The sequence below is a fragment of the Mobula birostris genome, chromosome 3 (genome assembly GCF_030028105.1).
Source record: "Mobula birostris isolate sMobBir1 chromosome 3, sMobBir1.hap1, whole genome shotgun sequence".
Lineage (NCBI taxonomy): Eukaryota > Metazoa > Chordata > Chondrichthyes > Myliobatiformes > Myliobatidae > Mobula > Mobula birostris.
Genome location: NC_092372.1, coordinates 1,061,549 through 1,081,362, shown reverse-complemented (window position 1 = coordinate 1,081,362; position 19,814 = coordinate 1,061,549). Strand labels below are relative to the sequence as shown.

At 46.8% G+C, this 19,814-nt stretch overlaps 1 protein-coding gene across 5 annotated transcripts in view; it reads left to right on the top strand.

Moving 5' to 3' along the window:
* The first annotated feature begins 5,148 nt into the window (after positions 1–5,148).
* The window catches only part of LOC140194843 (uncharacterized), a 73,999-nt gene continuing 59,333 nt past the window's right edge, over positions 5,149–19,814 (top strand). For 2 of the 5 annotated variants that reach the window (XR_011885299.1, XR_011885298.1), the window contains exon 1: positions 5,160–5,429. The gene's annotated coding sequence lies outside the window, so the exon portion shown is untranslated. Of the gene's footprint in view, positions 5,430–14,297; positions 14,631–19,814 lie in introns of those variants that run through there. The other 3 variants (XM_072252117.1, XM_072252118.1, XM_072252119.1) reach the window with 3 other exon arrangements.

The window sequence follows — 19,814 nt, the reverse complement described above, 5'->3', positions numbered from 1 at the left end:
CTCCACCCACGCTAGCAACTTCCCTGTAATTTCGTGGCCTCTTACCTTGCTAAGCAGCCTCATGTGCGGTGCCTTGTCAAAGGCCTTCTGAAAATCCAAGTACACCACATTTACTGCATCTCCTTTGTCTACCCTGCTTGTAATTTCCTCAAAGAATTGCAGTTGGTTTGTCAGGAAGAATTTTCCTTTCAGGAAACATACTGGTTTTGGCCTGTCTTGTCATGTGCCTCCAGGTAATACATAATCTCATCCTTAACAATCAATTCCAACAACTTCCCAACCACTGATGTCAGGCTAACAGGTCTATAGTTTCCTTTCTGCTGTCTCCCGCACTTCTTAAATAGCGGGGTAACATTTCCATTTTTTCCAGTCATCCAGTACAATCCTAGAATCTATCGATTCTTGAAAGATCATTGTTAATGCTTCCGCAATCTCTCCAGCTGCTTCCTTCGGAACCCGAGGGTGTATTCCATCAGGTCCAGGAGATTTATTTACACTCAGACAATTAAGCTTCCTGAGCACATTCTCAGTCGTAATTTTCACTGCACAAACTTCACTTCCTTGACACCCTTGAATGCCCGTATATTGCAGACGTCTTCCACTGTGAAGACTAATGTAAAATATGTATTCAGTTCCTCTGCCATCTCTGCATCTCTCGTTATAATATCTCCAGCGTCATTTTGTATTGTCTTATATCTAACGTCGACTCTCTTTTAGCCTTTATACTGTATACTTAAAAAAGCTTTTAGTATCTTCTTTGATATTAGTCTCCTTCTTCCTCTCATAATTCATCTTTTCCTTCTGAAAGACCTTCCTAGATTTCTTCTGCAAAGTTTCAAAAGCTCTCCAATCCTTTATCTTCCCACCAGCTCTGGCTTCCTTGTACACCCTCTCTTTTGCTTTTACTTTGGCTCTGACTTCACTTGTCAGCCACGGTAGTGTCCTTCCTCCCTTTGAAAATTTCTTCTTATTTGGAAAAAAATAATCTGTCTTGCACTTCCCTCATTTTTTTGCGGAAACTCCAGCCATTGCTGCACTGTTGCTCTTCTGCAAATGACCCTTTCCAGTCAACTTCGGCCAGGTCCCCTCTCATACCATTGTAATTTCTTTTATTCCACTGAAATACCGACAGATTGGATATTATTTCCCCCCCTCAAATTTTAATGTGAACTCGATCATATTGTGGTCACTGTTCCCTACGGGTTCCTTAACCTTAAGCTCCCTTAACACCTCCGGATCATGCACAACACCCAAGTCAGCACAGCCAATCTCCCAGTCGGCTTAACAATGAGCTGTTCTAAAAAGCCATCCCTTAGACATTCTACAAATTCTCTCTCTTGAGGTCCAGTATGGACCTGGTTTTCCCAATCCACTTTCTTGTTAAAATCCCCAACGATTATCGTGACATTGCCTTTCTGACATGCCTTTTTTATCTCTTGCTAAATTTGCAATCCACATCCCAGCTGCTGTTTTTAGGCCTGTAACTGTCATTAGGGTTCTTTTACCCTTGCCATTTCTTAATTCAACCCATAGAGGCTCTACTCCTTCCAATCCTATGTCATCTCTTTCCAATGATTTAATATTATTTCTTGTACACAGGGCCACACCATTTGCCTACTAACCTATCTTTCTGATACACCGTATATCCTTGGATGTTCAGCTCCCAATGGCAGCCATTCTTTAGCCAAGTTTCACAAATGGCCACAATGTCATATTTGCCAATCTGTAGCTGAATTTCAAGATCATCCATTTTATTCCTTGTGCTGCATGCATTCAAATACACTGTACAACACTCTCAGTCCAGTATTTGTTGTTTTCTGTTTTAATTGCACCACAACTCTATTGTCCTGTAACTCAGGCCACTGGCTTTGATTAAACTTTATCTCCTGCCTGTTCTTTCTATAATCTCTGTTGCACGCTATCTTTGATTTATTTCTGTTTTCTCCTTCCTCAGCCTAATCACTCCGGTTCCCATACCCCTGCCAAATTCGTTTAAACCCTCACTAACAGCTTTATTAAATGTGCCCGCTGGGATATTGGACCCCTTTGGGTTCAGGTGTAACCTGTCCTTTTTGTACTGGTCGTACCTCCCCCAGAAGAGGCCCCAGCGATCCAGGAATCTGAAGCCCTGCCCCCTACACAAGTCTCTCAGCAACACATTAATACACCTGATCGTGCTATTCTTTCATCGCTAGCATGTGGCGCAGGCAGCAATCCTGAGATTACTACCCCAGATGTTCACAGGGGTCTGTGTTGGCAACGTTTCTTTTTACTTTCTATGTCAATGTATTGGATGACAGTATTGATGGCCCTGCGGCCAAATTTACAAATGAAGTTGAATATTGAAAGGACTGGATAGAGAGGTTGTGGAGGGCTATAGTATCTCGTTATCACAATGCCATAAATACAACTTAAATATATAAACGATAGGCTTGCTCCCTGGCTTGAGATTCTAAATTGGAGAATGGCGCTTTATTCATAAAATCCTCATAACCCACAGTGAATGTACACTGATCCCAGCAATGGAACCCGCCACTGCAGCCCCACAGTGCACTATGTACTGATTGCAAAGCTACGAAGTTGCATGTGAATAGCCTCCCCTCCCCCAACTCCACTCTTTCTGCGTCACCAGCAGACTGGGCCATCTCACATCTCGCTGCCTCCGCCAGGCCATTAAACTGTGAACAGCTGTGGTCAGGGACTGATCTCTGGGGTACTCCAAACGTTACCCGCTTCCAGTCTGAAAACAACCCACTCATCCAGCCACACACTACCGGCAGTTTATCGATCTCCAAAGAAAAAGCCTGATAACCTACTCCTGAGGTTCAGTACCATTGCTGATTCTGAGTTTACCACCGTCAAATGCCAGGAGGGACGTAATACTCGGAAAGTCTCTAGTCGCAGCCGTGTAAATAAACTGTGCTCTTTGTAGGTGTGTGGTGCATGGTCAGAATGCGAAGGAGACAGACAAACTGAGCTAAGTCACAGACTGATGAAGGGGAGGAATAATCCATTTTGATACAGAGAGGGAAGCAGAGAGTTTGATATTGTGAATGATGCTGGAACTGTAGCCAGTTAGAAGATGAAATCTTGTTCCTCCAAATTGTTTTGAGCTGTGACAGTGTTTTTATCAGAAGGCACCATGGAGACTAAAATTATCTGAGTTGAAATATTGTTCTTCACCCACTGACGTGCTTGGTAAACTTTTAACAGTGTAGAAAAGTCAAATGATTTGTGTATGGGAATCACAAACACAACAGCACGTTAGTTCCGCCGTATCTGTCAGTTACCAGCGCTTGAATGCCACCGATCTTTGAATGTTGAGGCGAAGATGCTGGAGCAGACAGCGCCCCACTCGCTACAAGGAGAGCCCGATCACGTGTCCATGTCCGTGATCATTTCTGTCCAGAGTGAGCAAAGAGTTTTACTTAATCATCCCAGCTGCTGCAACATCAGGAACTTCACATCAAGGAGGAAGTTCAAATCAGTTCTGTGTTAAATGCTTAACCATCAGGGTGACTGAAGGCAGCTGCAGGTTCAAGAGGGACTGTTACTGTCAGATTCTGCAGTTCTTGCGGCTGCTCATCGCACCCAGGACTGAACCCGAGTCACTGAGCATTGGAGGAGTCTGTTGTGCTGATGTTAGCCTTAAACTAGACTGATGTTTAATACTGTGGATCTGTGAAAGATAAATCAGTTCTGTATCAAATCCCGTGTCGCAGATACTTACTGTCTCTAGCACACTCACAATGTACACTAGAGAGGCCACTCAGTACATCTGGACCCTGCCCATGTTTCTGTTCCAGTATTTTAAAATCTATCCCTGCTGCTCCCCTCTCACTCTCCCTCTGATGACAGATTGCAACTAGTCACCACCCCGTCGGGAAAAAGCTTTCCCTTGAATTTCATAGAATCATATAAATCTGCAACACATTACAGGCCTTTCGGCCCAAAATGTTTAGCCAATCATGTAACCTACTCTAGAAACTGCCTAGAATTACCCTACCACACAGCCCTCTATTTTTCTAGGCTTCATGTACCAATCTAAGAATCTCTTAAAGTACCCTATTGAATTCGCCTCCATCACCGTCACCAGCAGTGCATTCCACACACTTGCCACTCTTTGTGTAAAAAACTTACCTCTGACATCTGCCTTGCAACTAATTCCAAGCACCTTAAAACCATGCCCCCTCGCGTTAGCCATTTCCGTCCTGGGAAAAAGCCTGTGGCTATCCACACGATCAATGACTCTCATCATCTTATACTCCTGCATGAATTCTCTGAATGATTTTCTCCGGCCTGAATAAGACGATGAGCTCACTGTGGTTTTGACGTTCCCCAGGGCTCCGGACTAAGGTGGTTAAACTCCTTCTTCCCTGCTCTTTTCAACATTTTAGGTTATTTTCACCAATTTCAATGGACTGTGCCTCAAGCAGCTGGGTTGTTGCAATGTGTCTCTGAAGTCTGACAGCAGACTGGAGAGTGAATCTTCGATGGAGCAGAGTCAGAAACTAACGAGTTGGCAGCCTGCATCAGGGGCTCCAGAAATAGTTTACAAGGAGGAGGAAGAAGAGGAATCAGACCAGCAGGATGTAGCTACAAATGAACGATCAAAAACACTTGGAAACTGGTTGATCGAAAAAAAAGGTGGTTAATTTCTGCAAAATACCGTTGGAAGTCAACAGATTAGGCAGCAAATGTGGAGAGGAATAAATAGACAACATTTAGGACGAGCCCCTTCAGCATGTCTAGACTGCTTAGTTGCTGCCTGAACTGCAGAATTCCTCTAGCATTTTGTGTGCATGTGTCTACATTTCCAGCAACAGCAGAATCTCTTGTGTTTTATATCGGCATCTTGTGTTATATATCTGCTTAAGAAGGTTCTACTTTGGCATTAGACACGCGGAAATTTGCTGATATTTAGCGTATTGTTTATGGGAGCTTCTTTCTGCGTTAAATTAGCTGCTGATTTTTCTACACAAAAAAAACTGAGTACAGTATGGACATGGAACCGGTGCTTGCAGAAACTTTTAATGGCACCGTGATTACCCAGAAAGCTCTGCGTTACATTTTTCGCTGTCGCTGAAGCACCGATCGAATGCGCAGGCGTCAAGGTACCGGAAGTTCCTGAATTTCGCGCACGCGCGTAGTATACAAAAGGCCTCGGTCGTTCAGCGGAAGGTAAGAGCTGTTTTACGCCGCTTGAGGGACAATTGCTGTGAGCTCCGGACACCGTAAGTCCACAATCCCGGGACAGTCCTGTTCTCGTCCCTCTCTCTCAGCCCCACGATCCATACACGGGCCCCGGGGAGCTTCCGGCTGATGAGGGAATGGGAACCGATGGATCTCAAGACAGAGCTGAGCTACAGCTGTCTAAATGTAAGGATTGGGAACTTGGAGAAAGGGAACAACATGTTTTACATCACCAGGTGAGAAAATCACCTTTGTTCTACCTCCAATCACAAACAAGAGAAAATCTGCAGATGCTGGAAATCCAAGCAACACACACAAAATGCCGGAGATACTCAGCATTAGTACTCTTTTCCATGGAGTACTTTTTGGAGGGGGTGATAGATTTGACATGAAGGGAGGTGAGTTACGCCTAAGGTGCAGGACAGGAAACTGGGTGAGAGTCAGGTAGGGGAATGAGGTTAAATAGCCATCGCAGAGTACTCTTGTGGCCATCCCACACAACAACTGGTGGACCACTTTAGAAACTGTTGGGGAGGGGGGATTATCTAGCAGAGGAATGTCAAATGGGTGATAGGGGATTAAAACTAGCAGAGGTCTAATATCCTCATGGTAACATAGAGAATAGGTGCAGGAGCAGGCCATTCGGCCCTTCAAGCCTGCACTGCCATTCAGTATGATCATGGCTGATCATTCAACAAAGAACCCTGTACCTGCTTTCTCTCCATACCCCGATCCCTTTAGCCACAAGGGCCATATCTAACTCCCTCTTAAATATAGCCAATGAACTGGCCTCAACTGTTTCCAGTGGCAGAGAATTCCACAGATTCACCACTCTCTGTGTGAAAGGCTTGCTAGTGCTAGTGTGTGGTGGGGGTGGTGTTGGTTAAACTAAAGTTGCAGGGGGGATTGGAGTCAGAATGCTAGAACAGATAGTGGAGAGGGTGACTTGAAATGAATTGACTTTATTACTTATATCCTTCATAGACATGAGGAGTAGAAATCTTTACATTACCTCTCCATCTAAATGTGCAATGTGTAATTTATAGTAAGTTATAATAAATAGTTTGTACATAGGACGTCATTATAACATAGAAATACAATTGTATCAGCATGAATTAATCAGTCTGATGGCCTGGTGGAAGGAGCTGTCCAGCAGCCTGTGGGGCATGGCTTTTATGCTGCGGTACCATTTCCCGAATGGTAGCAGCTGGAACAGTTTGTGGTTGAAGTGACTCGGGGCCCCCAGTGATCCTTCGGGACTTTTGCACACTTGTTTTTGTAAATGTCCTGAATAGTGTAAAGTTCACATCTACAGATACCCTGGGCTTTCCACACCACTCTCTGTAGAGTCCTGCAGTTGAGGGAAGTACAGTTTCCATACCAGGCAATAATGCTCTCAATTGTGCCCCTGTAGAAAGTTCTTAGTATTTGGGACCATACCAAACTTCATCTGAGGTGAAAGAGGCACACAGCCAGTATGTACAGACCACATGAGATCCTCGGTGATGTTTATGCCGAGGAACTTAAAGCTGTTCATCCTCTCAACCCCAGATCCATTGATGTCAATAGGGGTTAGCCTGTCTCCATTCCTCCTGTAATCCACAACCAGTTCCTTTGCTCCCGTGACATTGAGGGAGGGGTTGTTTTCTTGACACCCAGACAGATGTTGTTCAGACCTCAGATAAAGTCAACAGTCAAAAGGTTGAGCATGGTGCAATGACTGTCCTGAGCTGTGTGTATCACAATGCAAGAAGCATCGTAGGAAAGCCAGATGAGCTCAGGACATGGAATCATGATATTGTAGCCATTACTGGGACTTGGTTGCACTCAGTACTCTGAGAAATTTAGAGGAACAACTTTGTAGAGCTCGCAGAATATGCCAATAAACAACGCGTGATATAGTAAGTGATTTTAACTTTCCATATATTGACTGGGACTCCCATATTGTAAAAGGACGAGATGGGGTAGAGTTTGTCAAATGTGCCCTTAACCAGTATGTAGAATTCCCGATGTAGAAGCGTGCAATAAGCTATTAGGAAATGATCCAGCATTAGTGACAGAAGTTGGTGTATGGGAACACTTTGTATCTAGTGATTGAAATGACATAAGATTCCAAGTAAATATGGAAAAAGAGAGGGCTGGACCATGGGTTTAGATTCTAAATTGGAGAAAGTTCAATTTTGATGGTATCAGAAAGGATCTGACAAGTGTGGATGGGACAGGCTGTTTTCTTGCAAAGGAGTACTTGGTAAGTGGGAGTTCTTCAGAAGAGAAGTTTTGAGGGTGTAGAGTTTGTATGTGCCTGTCAAACTAAAAGTTGAAAGGTTACTGGTGCAGGGAATCTTGGTTTTCAAGCGATATTGAGGCCCCGGATATTTTGCTCCTCTAAATGCCTCAGACTGTTGGGTGCTACCAAGACTCATTAATGACTACAATATCAAAATTCCATGCCCTGAGCTCATCCGACTTTTTTCAATCATCTTCTGTTGGCTTTTATGTTGGCTTTGGCTTCTCATTTCAGCCATGGTTGTGTCCTCCTGCCTTTCCAATGCTTCCACTTCTTTGGGATGTGGTGATCACTCAGCTCCCGAATTGCTCCCATAAACTCCAGCCATTGCTGCTCCATTGTCACTCCTACCTTTTCCCTTCCAAACAAGTTTGTCCAGCTTCTCTGTCATAGAAACATGGAGAAGTTCAGTACGGAAACAGGCTATTTGGTTCATCTATTCAATGCCGACAAAACATTTAAGCTGTCTAATACAACTACCTGGATCATCACCCTCCATACCCCTACCATCCAGGCTCCCATCCAAACTTCTTTCAAATGGTGAAATTGAGCTCATATTCACCACATGTGTTGGCATCTCATTCCACACTCACAACCATTTCAGTAAAGGGCTTTTCCAAATGTTTCTGTTAAATTTTCACCTTCCCCAGTTACCCATGACCTCTGGTTATTGTCCCACCCAACCTCAGTGGAGAAAGCTGCTTGTATTTACCCTATCTATACCCTCATAATTTTGTATATTTCTAACAAATTAAGTCATCACTTTTTTTGTCATTTCGACCATAAACTGCTGATACAGTACGCAGTAAAAATGAAACAACGTTCCTCCAGGACCATTGTGCTACATGAAAGAACACAAAACTACCCTAGACTAAGTGAGTGCTATGCTAGACTATGTAAAACAACACAAAAATCTACACTAGACTACAGACCTACACAGGATACATAAAGTGCACAAAACAGTGCAGGGCAGTACAATAATTAATAAACAAGACATTAGGCACAGTAGAGGACAAATAATAAATGATGTAGATGTCAGTCTAGGCTCTGAGTATTGAGGAGTCTGATGGCTTGGGGAAAGAAACTGTTGCTCAGTCTGGTCGTGAGAGCCCGAATGCTTCGGTACCTTTTTCCAGATGGCAGGAGGGAGAAGAGTTTGTATGAGGGGTGCATGAGGTCCTTCACAATGCTGTTAGCTTTGCGGGTGCAGCGTGTGGTGTAAATGTCTGTAATGGCGGGAAGACAGACGCCGATGATCTCAGCTGACCTCACTATCCGCTGCAGGGTCTTGCGATCCGAGACGGCGTAATTCCCGAACCAGGCATTGATGCAGCTGCTCAGGGTGCTCTTGAACAACCTCTGTAGAATATGGTGAGGATGGGGGGTGGGAGATGGATTTTCCTCAGCCTTCACAGAAAGTAAAGATGCTGCTGGGCTTTCTTGGCTATGAAGCTGGTGTTGAGGGACCAGGTGAGATTCTCTGCCAGGTGAACACCAAGAAATTTGGTGCTCTTATCGATCTCAATGGAGGAGCTGTCAATGTTCAGTAGAGATTGGTTGTTCCGTGTCCTCCTGAAGTCAACAACAATCTCTTTTCTATGTTCTATGTTCGTGACACTTCTCACTATCTGAATTTTTTCAATGATTTTAAGTTCACTGTCCCCCACCGCTTTATTTTCACCATGAATGTCCAGTCCCTATATACCTCCATCCCCCACCAGGAAGGTCTCAAAGCTCTCTGCTTCGTTTTGGATTCCAGACATAACCAGTTCCCGTCTACCACTATTCTCCGTCTAGCGGAATTAGTCCTTACTCTTAATAATTTCTCCTTTGGCTCCTCCTACTTCCTCCAAACTAAAGGTGTAGCCATGGGCACCCGAATGGGTCCCAGCTATGCCTGCCTTTTTGTAGGGTTTTTGGAGCAATCTATGTTCCAAGCCAATACTGGTATCTGTCCCCCACTTTTCCTTCGCTACATCGACGACTGCATTGGCGCTGTTTCCTGCACGCATGCTGAGCTCGTTGACTTCATCAAATTTGCCTCCAACTTCCACCCTGCCCTCAAGATTACCTGGTTCATTTCCGACACCTCTGTCTCCCCTTTCTAGATCTTTCTGTCTCTATCTCTGGAGACAGCTTATCTACTGATGTCTACTATAAGCATACTGACTCTCACAGCTATCTGGACTATTTCTCTTCTCACCCTGTCTCTTGCAAAAATGCCATTCCCTTCTCTCAATTCCTCCGTCTCTGCTGCATCTGCTGTCAGGATGAGGCTTTTCATTCCAGGATGAAGGAGATGTCTTCCTTTTTTACAGAAAGGGGCTTCCCTTCCTCCACCATCAACTCTGCTCTCAAACGCATCTCTCCCATTTCACGCACATCTGCTCTCACCTCATCCTCCCGCCACCCCACTAGGAATAGGTTCCCCTTGTGCTCACCTACCACCCCACCAGCCTCCAGGTCCAATATATAATTCTCTGTAACTTCTGCCACCTCCAACGGGATCCCACCACCAAGTGCCTCTTTCCCTCCCCTTCCTTCCTGCTTTCTGCAGGGATCGCTCCCTACGCAACCCCCTTGTCCATTTGTCCCCCCCATCGCTTCCCACCGATCTCCCTCCTGGCACTTACCCTTCTAAGCGGAACAAGTGCTACACCTGCCCTTACACTTCCTCCCTCACCACCATTCAGGGCCCCAGACAGTCCTTCCAGGTGAGGCGACACTTCACCTGTGAGTTGGCTGGGGTGATATACTGCGTCTGGTGGTCCCGATGTGGCCTTCTATATATTGGCGAGACCCGACGCAGACTGGGAGACCGTTTTGCTGAACACCTACGCTCTGTCCACCAGAGAAAGCAGGATCTCCCAGTGGCCACACATTTTAATTCCACATCCCATTCCCATTCTGACATGTCCATCCACGGCCTCCTCTACTGTAAAGATGAAGCCACACACAGGTTGGAGGAACAACACCTTGTATTCCGTCTGGGTAGCCTCCAACCTGGTGGCATGAATATTGACTTCTCTAACTTCCGTTAATGCCCCACCTCCCCTTCTTACCCCATCGCTTATTTATTTATTATTTATTATTTTTTTCCCCTTTCTTTCTCTTTTTTTCTCCCACTGTCCCTCTCACTATATCTTCCTCTGGTGCTCCCCTCCCCCTTTCTTTCTCCCTTGGCCTCCCATCCCATGATAGAACATAGAACATAGAATAGTACAGCACCTTACAGGCCCTTTGGCCCACAATGTTGTGCCAACCCTCAAACCCTGCCTCCCATATAAGCCCCCACCTTAAATTCCTCCATATACCTGTCTAGTAGTCTCTTAAACTTCACTAGTGTATCTGCCTCCACCACTGACTCAGGCAGTGCATTCCACACACCAAACCACTCTCTGAGTAAAAAACCTTCCTCTAATATCTCCCTTGAACTTCCCACCCCTTACCTTAAAGCCATGTCCTCTTGTATTGAGCAGTGGTGCCCTGGGGAAGAGGCGCTGACTATCCACTCTATCTATTCCTCTTATTATCTTGTACACCTCTATCATGTCTCCTCTCATCCTCCTTCTCTCCAAAGAGTAAAGCCCTAGCTCCCTTAATCTCTGATCATAATCCATACTCTCTAAACCAGGCAGCATCCTGGTAAATCTCCTCTGTATCCTTTCCAGTGCTTCCACATCCTTCCTATAGTGAGGCAACCAGAAGTGGACACAGTACTCCAAGTGTGGCCTAACCAGAGTTTTATAGAGCTGCATCATTACATTGCAACTCATAAACTCTATCCCTCGACTTATGAAAGCTAACACCTCATAAGCTTTCTTAACTACCCTATCCACCTGTGAGGCAACTTTCAGGGATCTGTGGACGTGTACCCCCAGATCCCTCTGGTCCTCCACATTACCAAGTATCCTGCCATTTACTTTGTACTCTGCCTTGGAGTTTGTCCTTCCAAAGTGTACCACCTCACTTCTCCGGGTTGAACTCCATCTGCCACTTCTCAGTCCACTTCTGCATCCTATCAATGTCTCTTTGCAATCTTTGACAATCCTCTACACTATCTACAACACCACCAACCTTTGTGTCATCTGCAAACTTGCCAACCCACCCTTCTACTCCCACATCCAGGTCGTTAATAAAAATCACGAAAAGTAGAGGTCCCAGAACAGATCCTTGTGGAACACCACCAGGCACAACCCTCCAATCTGAATGTACTCCCTCCACCACGACCCCCTGCTTTCTACAGGCAAGCCAGTTCTGAATCCACATGGCCAAACTTCCATGGATCCCATGCCTTCTGACTTTCTGAATAAGCCTACCGTGTGGAACAATAGACAATAGGTGCAGGAGTAGGCCATTTGGCCCTTCGAGCCAGCACTGCTATTTAATGTGATCATGGCTGATCATCCACTATCAGTATCCAGTTCCTGCCCTATCCCCATAACCTTTGATTCTGCTATCCTTAAGAGCTCTATCCATCTCTTTTTTGAAAGCATCCAGAGACTTAGCCTCCACAGCCTTCTGGGGCAGAGCATTCCATATATCCACCACTTTCTGGGTGAAAAAGTTTTTCCTCAACTCCGAACCTTGTCAGATACCTTACTAAAATCCATGTAGATCACCTCCTGTGCACTACCCTCATCTATATGCCTGGTCACCTCCTCAAACAACTCTTATCAGGCTTGTTAGACATGATCTGTCCTTCACAAAGCCATGCTGACTGTCCCTGATCAGACCATGATTCTCTAAATGCCCATAGATCCTATCTCTAAGAATCTTTTCCAACAGCTTTCCCACCACAGACGTAAGGCTCAGTGGTCTATAATTACACGGACTATCCCTACTACCTTTTTTGAACAAGGGAACAACATTCGCCTCCCTCCAATCCTCCGGTACCATTCCCGTGGACAACGAGGACAGAAAGGTCCTAGCCAGAGGCTCAGCAATCTCTTCTCTCGCCTCGTGGAGCAGCCTGGGGAATATTCCGTCAGGCCCCGGGGACTTATCTGTCCTAATGTATTTTAACAACTCCAACACCTCCTCTTCCTTAATATCAACATGCTCCAGAACATCAGCCTCACTCATATTGTCCTCACCGTCATCAAGTTCCCTCTCATTGGTGAATACCAAAGAGAAGTATTCATTGAGGACCTCGCTCACTTCCACAGCCTCCAGGCACATCTTCCCATCTTTACCTCTAATCGGTCCTACCTTCACTCCTGTCATCCTTTTGTTCTTCACATAATTGAAGAATGCCTTGGGGTTTTCCTTTACCCTACTCGCCAAGGCCTTCTCATGCCCTCTTCTTGCTCTTCTCAGCCCCTTCTTAAGCTCCTTTCTTGCTTGCCTATATTCCTCAATAGACCCATCTGATCCTTGCTTCCTAAACCTCATGTATGCTGCCTTCTTCCACCTGACTAGATTTTCCACCTCACTTGTCACTCATGGTTCCTTCACCCTACCATTCTTTATCTTCCTCACCGGGACAAATTTATCCCCTACATCCCGCAAGAGATCTATAAACATCAACCACATGTCCATAGTACATTTCCTTGCAAAAGCTTCATCCCAATTCACACCCGCAAGTTCTAGCCTTATAGCCTCATAATTTGCCCTTCCCCAATTAAAAATTTTCCTGTCCTCTCTGATTCTATCCTTTTCCATGATAATGCTAAAGGCCAGGGAGCAGTGGTCACTGTCCCCCAGATGCTCACCCACTGAGAGATCTGTGACCTGACCCGGTTCATCACCTAGTACTAGATCTAGTATGGCATTCCCCCTGGTCGGCCTGTCCACATACTGTGACAGGAATCCGTCCTGGACACACTTAATAAACTCTGCCCCATCGAAACCCGTGGAACTAATCAGGTGCCAATTAATATTTGGGAAGTTGAAGTCACCCATGATAACAACCTTGTTATTTTTTGCACCTTTCCAAAATCTGCCTCCCAATCTGCTCCTCGGTATCTCTGCTGCTACCAGGGGGCCTATAGAATACCCCCAATAGAGTAACTGCTCCCTTCCTGTTCCTGACTTCCACCCATACTGACTGAAATGATCCTCTCCCTTCTCCAGCCTTGTATCCCTTTTGCCAATAAACTTTCCAGCTCTTGGCTCCATCCCTCCCCCTCCTGTCTACTCCTATAATTTCGGAACTTCCCCTCCCCCTCCCCCTCCCCCTTTCAAATCTCTTACTATCTCTTCTTTCAGTTAGTCCTGACGAAGGGTCTTGGCCCGAAAGGTTGACTGTACCTCTTCCTATAGATGCTGTCTGGCCTGCTGCGTTCTACCAGCATTTTGTGTGTGTTGCTTGAATTTCCAGCATCTGCAGATTTCCTCGTGTTTGCTTTTTTAACCATCTCTTTTGTTTTGTTCACATTCAGAAACAGGTTGTTGGGTCTGCACCAGTCCGTTAGCCGCTACACCTCCTCTCTGTAGGCTGACTCGTCATTCTTGCTGATGAGACCCACCATGTTTGTGTCATCGGCAAACTTGATGATATGATTCGAGCTGTGTGTTGCAGCACAGTCATGGGTCAGCAGAGTGAACAGCAGTGTACTGAGCACACAGCCCCGTGCTCAGTGTGATGGTGTTGGAAGTGCTGCTCCCAATCCGGACTGACTGGGGTCTCCCAGTCAAGAAGTCTAGGATCCAGTTACAGAGGGAGGTGTTCAGACCCAGCAGTTTCAGCTTTCCAATCAGGTGCTGAGGAATGATTGTGTTGAATGCTGAACTGAAGTCCATGAACAGCATTCGAACGTATGTGTCTTTTTTGTCCAGGTGGGTGAGGGCCAGGTGGAGGGTGGTGGCGATGGTGTCGTCTGTTGAACAGTTGGGACGATAAGCGAACTGCAGGGTCTTTATGTGCCTCATGACGAGCCTCTCGAAACACTTCATGATGATGGATGTGAGTGCAACGGGACAGTAATCGTTGAGGCAGGACACTGAAGACTTCTTCGGCAAGGGGACAATGGTGGCGGCCTTGAAGCACGTTGGAACGACAGCGCTGCTGTGGGAGATGATGAGGATGTCAGTGAGAACATCAGCTAGCTGGTCTGCACATCCTCTGAGCACTCTGCCAGGAATATTGTCTGGTCCAGCAGCCTCCCGTGGGTTGACCCTGCACAGCGTTCTCCTCACATCAGCCATGGTAAGACACAGCACCTGGTCATTGGGAGGAGGAGTGGTCTTTCTCGTCACCACGTCATTTTCTGCCTCGAAACGAGCGTAGAAGTTGTTCAACGCATCTGGGAGGGAGGCATCACCAGCACAGACAAGTAGTGATGTCCTGAAGTTGGTGATGTCCTGAATGCCCTTCCACGTGCACCACGTGTCGCCGCTGTCCTGGAAGTGGCTGTGGATTCGCTGGGCATGTGCACGCTTTGCCTTTCTGATGGCCCAGGACAGTTTGGCCCTTGCTGTTGTTAGGGCTGCCTTGTCGCCTGCTCTGAAGGCGGAGTCACGGGTCCTCAGCAGCGCACGCACCTCCGCGGTCATCCATGGCTTCTGGTTAGCACGTTTAGTGATGGTCTTGGCCACAGTGACGTCATCGATGCACTTGCTGATGTAGCTAGTCACTGCCGTGTACTCCTCTAAGTTGGTAGAGTCGCCATCGATTGCAGCCTCCCTGAACATGTGCCATTCAGTGTGCTCAAAGCCGTCTTGAAGAGCAGGGATGGCTCCTGCTGGCCAGGTTTTCACTTGCTTCTGAACTGGTCTGGAGCCCCTGACGAGCAGTGTGTATGCTGGGATTAGCATAACAGAGATGTGGTCTGAGTAACCGAGGTGGGGGCGGGAATCCGCCTGGTACGCATTGGGAATGTTTGTGTAAACAAGGTCCAACGCATTCTCCCCTCTCATTGCAAAGTCCACATACTGATGGAATTTGGGGAGCACTGACTTGAGGTTCACGTGGTTAAAATCTCCGGCGACAATAAACAGTCCATCAGGGTGTGCGTTCTGCAGTTCACTAATAGTCCCATACAGTTCACAGAGCGCCTCCTTAGCATTAGTGCTGGGGGGAATGTAGACACCGACTATAAGGACAGTGGTGAATTCCCGTGGCAAATAAAATGGTCTGCATCTAACAGTCACAAACTCCACTAGCGATGAGCAGTCACAAGAGACCAGCACAGAGTTCTTGCACCATTCCGTGTTGATGTATACACACAAGCCCGACTGCACAGAGCTGTATCTCTGTTGGCCCGAAACAAGGCGAGCCCATCGAGCTGAATGGCGGTATCCGGAACTCTGTGGCTAAGCCACGTTTCCGTGAAAACGAAAGCGCAGCAGACTCAGACTTGCTGAGTGGTCCGCTGGAGTTGAATGTAGTCCAATTTATTGTCCAGGGAGCGGATATTGGAGAGCAGAATGGACGGCAGAGTTGGCTGGCTAGGGTCTGTGTTTAGCCTGGCACGGACCCCTGCCCGCTTGCCGTACTTCCACTTCCTCTCACACACCTTACGATGTCCCCAACCCCGGCCACCTGCCACCAGCATCAGGCGATATCGAGGACTGTCGGCCTGGTCCCCAAAGCAAGCCGAGGTCGCGTAGCTTCTGCAGCAGATCCTCGTGAAGGTTTGTTGTTAGGCGATTTCTGTATTGCAGCAGTGTCTGGCGATGGAAGATACGTACACTGGTTGTGCAATTAAAAGATTGTGTCCTAGTGCCCTAGTTAAAAAAAAATTAAATTAAAATAACACCAGGTCCGGAGAGGCCACTGCTGCTGCCTGCCGCACCGCCTCAAATCCTCAAAGCAATTTGTAATGTCCTTGTTTATGGTTAGAGCCTTTTTTAGGTGTATAACATGATGAGGGGCATTGATTCTGTGGATAGCCAAAGTTTTATTCCCAGGACTGAAATGGCTAACATGAGGAGATGTCAGGCGTAAGTTTTTTACACAGAGAGTGGTGGGTGCGTGGAATGCACTGCCGGCTATTTGTGTGACAGTGTTTCAGTTACTGTGGGGCCAGGCACCCATGCAGCTCAGTGGGAGTGGGGAATAATACCAATGGAGAGAGTCAAATTGAGCCAGGTCACAGATTGGAGATGGCAGAAATGCCCCATTCTTATAGAGACAGGAAGAGCATCAGAGAAAAGTGGCCAGTGCGTGAGTGGGCCAGTGAAGGAGTGGAGCTTTGCAGCTTTGACTCGAGAGATTTTGTCAGTTGGTCTGTGCAATCAAGTCAATCAAGATTTGAATAGCTCAGACTCAGCAGAAAGCAGCTGATTGGGCAGTCGAGGTCAGGGGACCAAACATCTTGAAAAGCTCAAACAGATAAATAGAGGGATAGCTCAAGTGAAGCGGCCAGTGTGTGAGTGGGCCAGTGAAGCAGTGGAGCTTTGAGGCTTTGACTCGAGAGATTCTGGCAGTTTTGTCAGTTGGTCTGTGCAATCAAGTCAATCAAGATTTGAATAGATCAGCAGAAAGCCGTTGATTAAACATTCAAGATTTGAATAGCTGAGACTCAGCAGAAAGCAGCTGATTAGCCAGTGGAAAGCAGCCAGTGTGTGAGTGGGCCAGTGAAGGAGTGGAGCTTTGAGGCTTCGACGAGAAGAGGCAGAGGACAAGCTAGCTCGCAGTTAGCTTTTATAATGTCTCCTGAGACGGTGATGTGCCTCTCACGTGAGATGTGGCAGTCTTGGGGGAACTCCCTTCTCTCGAAGAGTCACACCTGCCAGAAGTGCATACGGCTGGGCGATCTGGAAGACCTTGTAAGGAATCTGGAGCAACAGCTGGATGACCTTCGACTCATAAGGGAGAATGAGGCCGTCATAGATGAGAGCTACAGGGAGGTAGTCACACCTAGGCTGTCGGAAGCAGGTCGTTGGGTCAGAGGGAGGAAAGCGAAGGTGAGCAGACAGGTAGTGCAGAGCACCCCTGTAGCCATTCCCCTGAATAATAAGTTTACCGTCCTGGATACTGTTGGCGGGGACGACCGACCAGGTGTGAGCCATGGTGGCAGGCCCCCCGGGACTGAGTCTGACCCTGTGGTGCAGAAGGGTGGGACGGAGAAGAGGAGAGCTGTCGTCATTGGAGACTCTATAGTCAGGGGAGCAGGCAGGAGATTTTGTGGACGTGAGAAGGATACCCGCATGGTTTGTTCCCTCCTGGGTGCCAGGGTCCGGGATGTCTCTGACCGGGTGCACGACATCCTGGTATGAGAAGGAAAGCAACCAGAAGTCGTGATACATGTTGGTACCAACGACATAGGCAGGAAGAGGGATGAGGTCCTGAAGTGTGAGTTTTGGGAACTAGGCAGAAGGCTGAAGAACAGGACCTCAAGGGTGGCGTTCTCAGGATTTCTGCCAGTGCTACGTGACAGTGATGGTAAGAATTGGAGGGGATGGCAGTTGAATGCATAGCTGAAGAGTTGGTGCAGGGAGCAGGGTTTTAGATTTTTAGATCATTGGGATTTCTTCTGGGGAAGGTGGGAGCTGTACAGATTGGATGGATTGCACCTGAACTCGAGGGGGAACAATATCCTTGCAGGTAGGTTTGCTAGCATGGTTCGGGAGGGTTTAAACTAATTTGCGAGGGGGATGGGACCCAGAGCGATAGAGCAGTGAAAGAAGTGCATGGAGTAAAGCCAGATCTAACATACAGAGAGGCTTTGAGGAAAGAGAAGCAGGAAAAACGGTGTAAAGACAGTAAGGTAGAAGGGCTGAAATGTGTGTACCTCAATGCAAGAAGCATCAGGAACAAAGGTAATGAACTGAGAGCTTGGATACATACATGGAATTATGATGTAGTGGCCATTACAGAGACTTGGCTGGCACCAGAGCAGGAATGGATTCTCAATATTCCTGGATTTCAGTGCTTTAAAAGGGATAGGGAGGGTGGAAAAAGGGGAGGGGTGTGGCATTACTGGTCAGGGATACCATTACAGCTACAGAAAGGGTGGGTAATGTGGCAGGATCCTCTTTTGAGTCAATATGGGTGGAAGTCAGGAACAGGAAGGGAGCAGTTACTCTACTGGGGGTATTCTATAGTCCCCCTGGTAGCAGCAGCGATGCAGAGGAGCAGATGGGGAGGCAGATTTTGGAAAGGTGCAAAAATAACAGGGTTGTTATCATGGGTGACTTTAACTTCCCTAATATTGATTGGCACCTGATTAGTTCCAAGGGTTTAGATGGGGCAGAGTTTGTTAAGTGTGTCCAGGACGGTTTTCTGTCACAGTATATGGACAGGCCGACCAGGGGGAATGCCATACCAGGTCTAGTCCTAGGTAATGAACCGGGTCAGGTCACAGATCTCTCAGTGGGTGAGCATGTGGGGGACAGTGACCACCGCTCCCTGGCCTTTAGCATTATCATGGAAAAGGATAGAATCAGAGAGGACAGGAAAACTTTTAATTGGGGAAAGGCAAATTATGAGGCTATAAGGTTAGAACTTGCGGGTGTGAATTGGGATGATGTTTTTGCAGGGAAATGTACTATGGACATGTGATCGATGTTTAGAGATCTCTTGCGGGATGTTAGGGATAAATTTGTCCCAGTGAGGAAGATAAAGAATGGTAGGGTGAAGGAACCATGGGTGACAAGTGAGGTGGAAAATAGGTGGAAGAAGGCAGTATACATGAGGTTTAGGAAGCAAGGATCAGCTGGGTCTATTGAGGAATATAGGCAAGCAAGAAAGGAGCTTAAGAAGGGGCTGGGAAGAGCAAGAAGGGGGCATGAGAAGACCTTGGCGAGTAGGGTAAAGGAAAATCCCAAGGCATTCTTCAATTATGTGAAGAACAAAAGGATGACAGGAGTGAAGGTAGGACCGATTGGAGATAAAAGTGGGAAGATGTGCCTGGAGGCTGTGGAAGTGAGCGAGGTCCTCAATGAATACTTCTCTTCAGTATTCACCAATGAGAGGGAACTTGATGATGGTGAGGACAATATGAGTGAGGTTGATGTTCTGGAGCATGTTGATATTAAGGGAGAGGAAGTGTTGGAGTTGTTAGAATACATTAGGACAGATAAGTCCCCAAGGCCTGACGGAATATTCCCCAGGCTGCTCCACAAGGCGAGAGAAGAGATTGCTGAGCCTCTGGCTTGGATCTTTATGTCCTCGTTGTCCACGGGAATGGTACCAGAGGATTAGAGGGAGGTGAATGTTGTCCCCTTATTCAAAAAAGGTAGTAGGGATAGTCCGGGTAATTATAGACCAGTGAGCCTTACGTCTGTGGTGGGAAAGCTGTTGGAAAAGATTCTTAGAGATAGGATCTATAGGCATTTAGAGAATCATGCTCTGATCAGGGGCAGTCAGCATGGCTTTGTGAAGGGCAGATCGTGTCTAACAAACCTGATAGAGTTCTTTGAGGAGGTGACCAGGCATATAGATGAG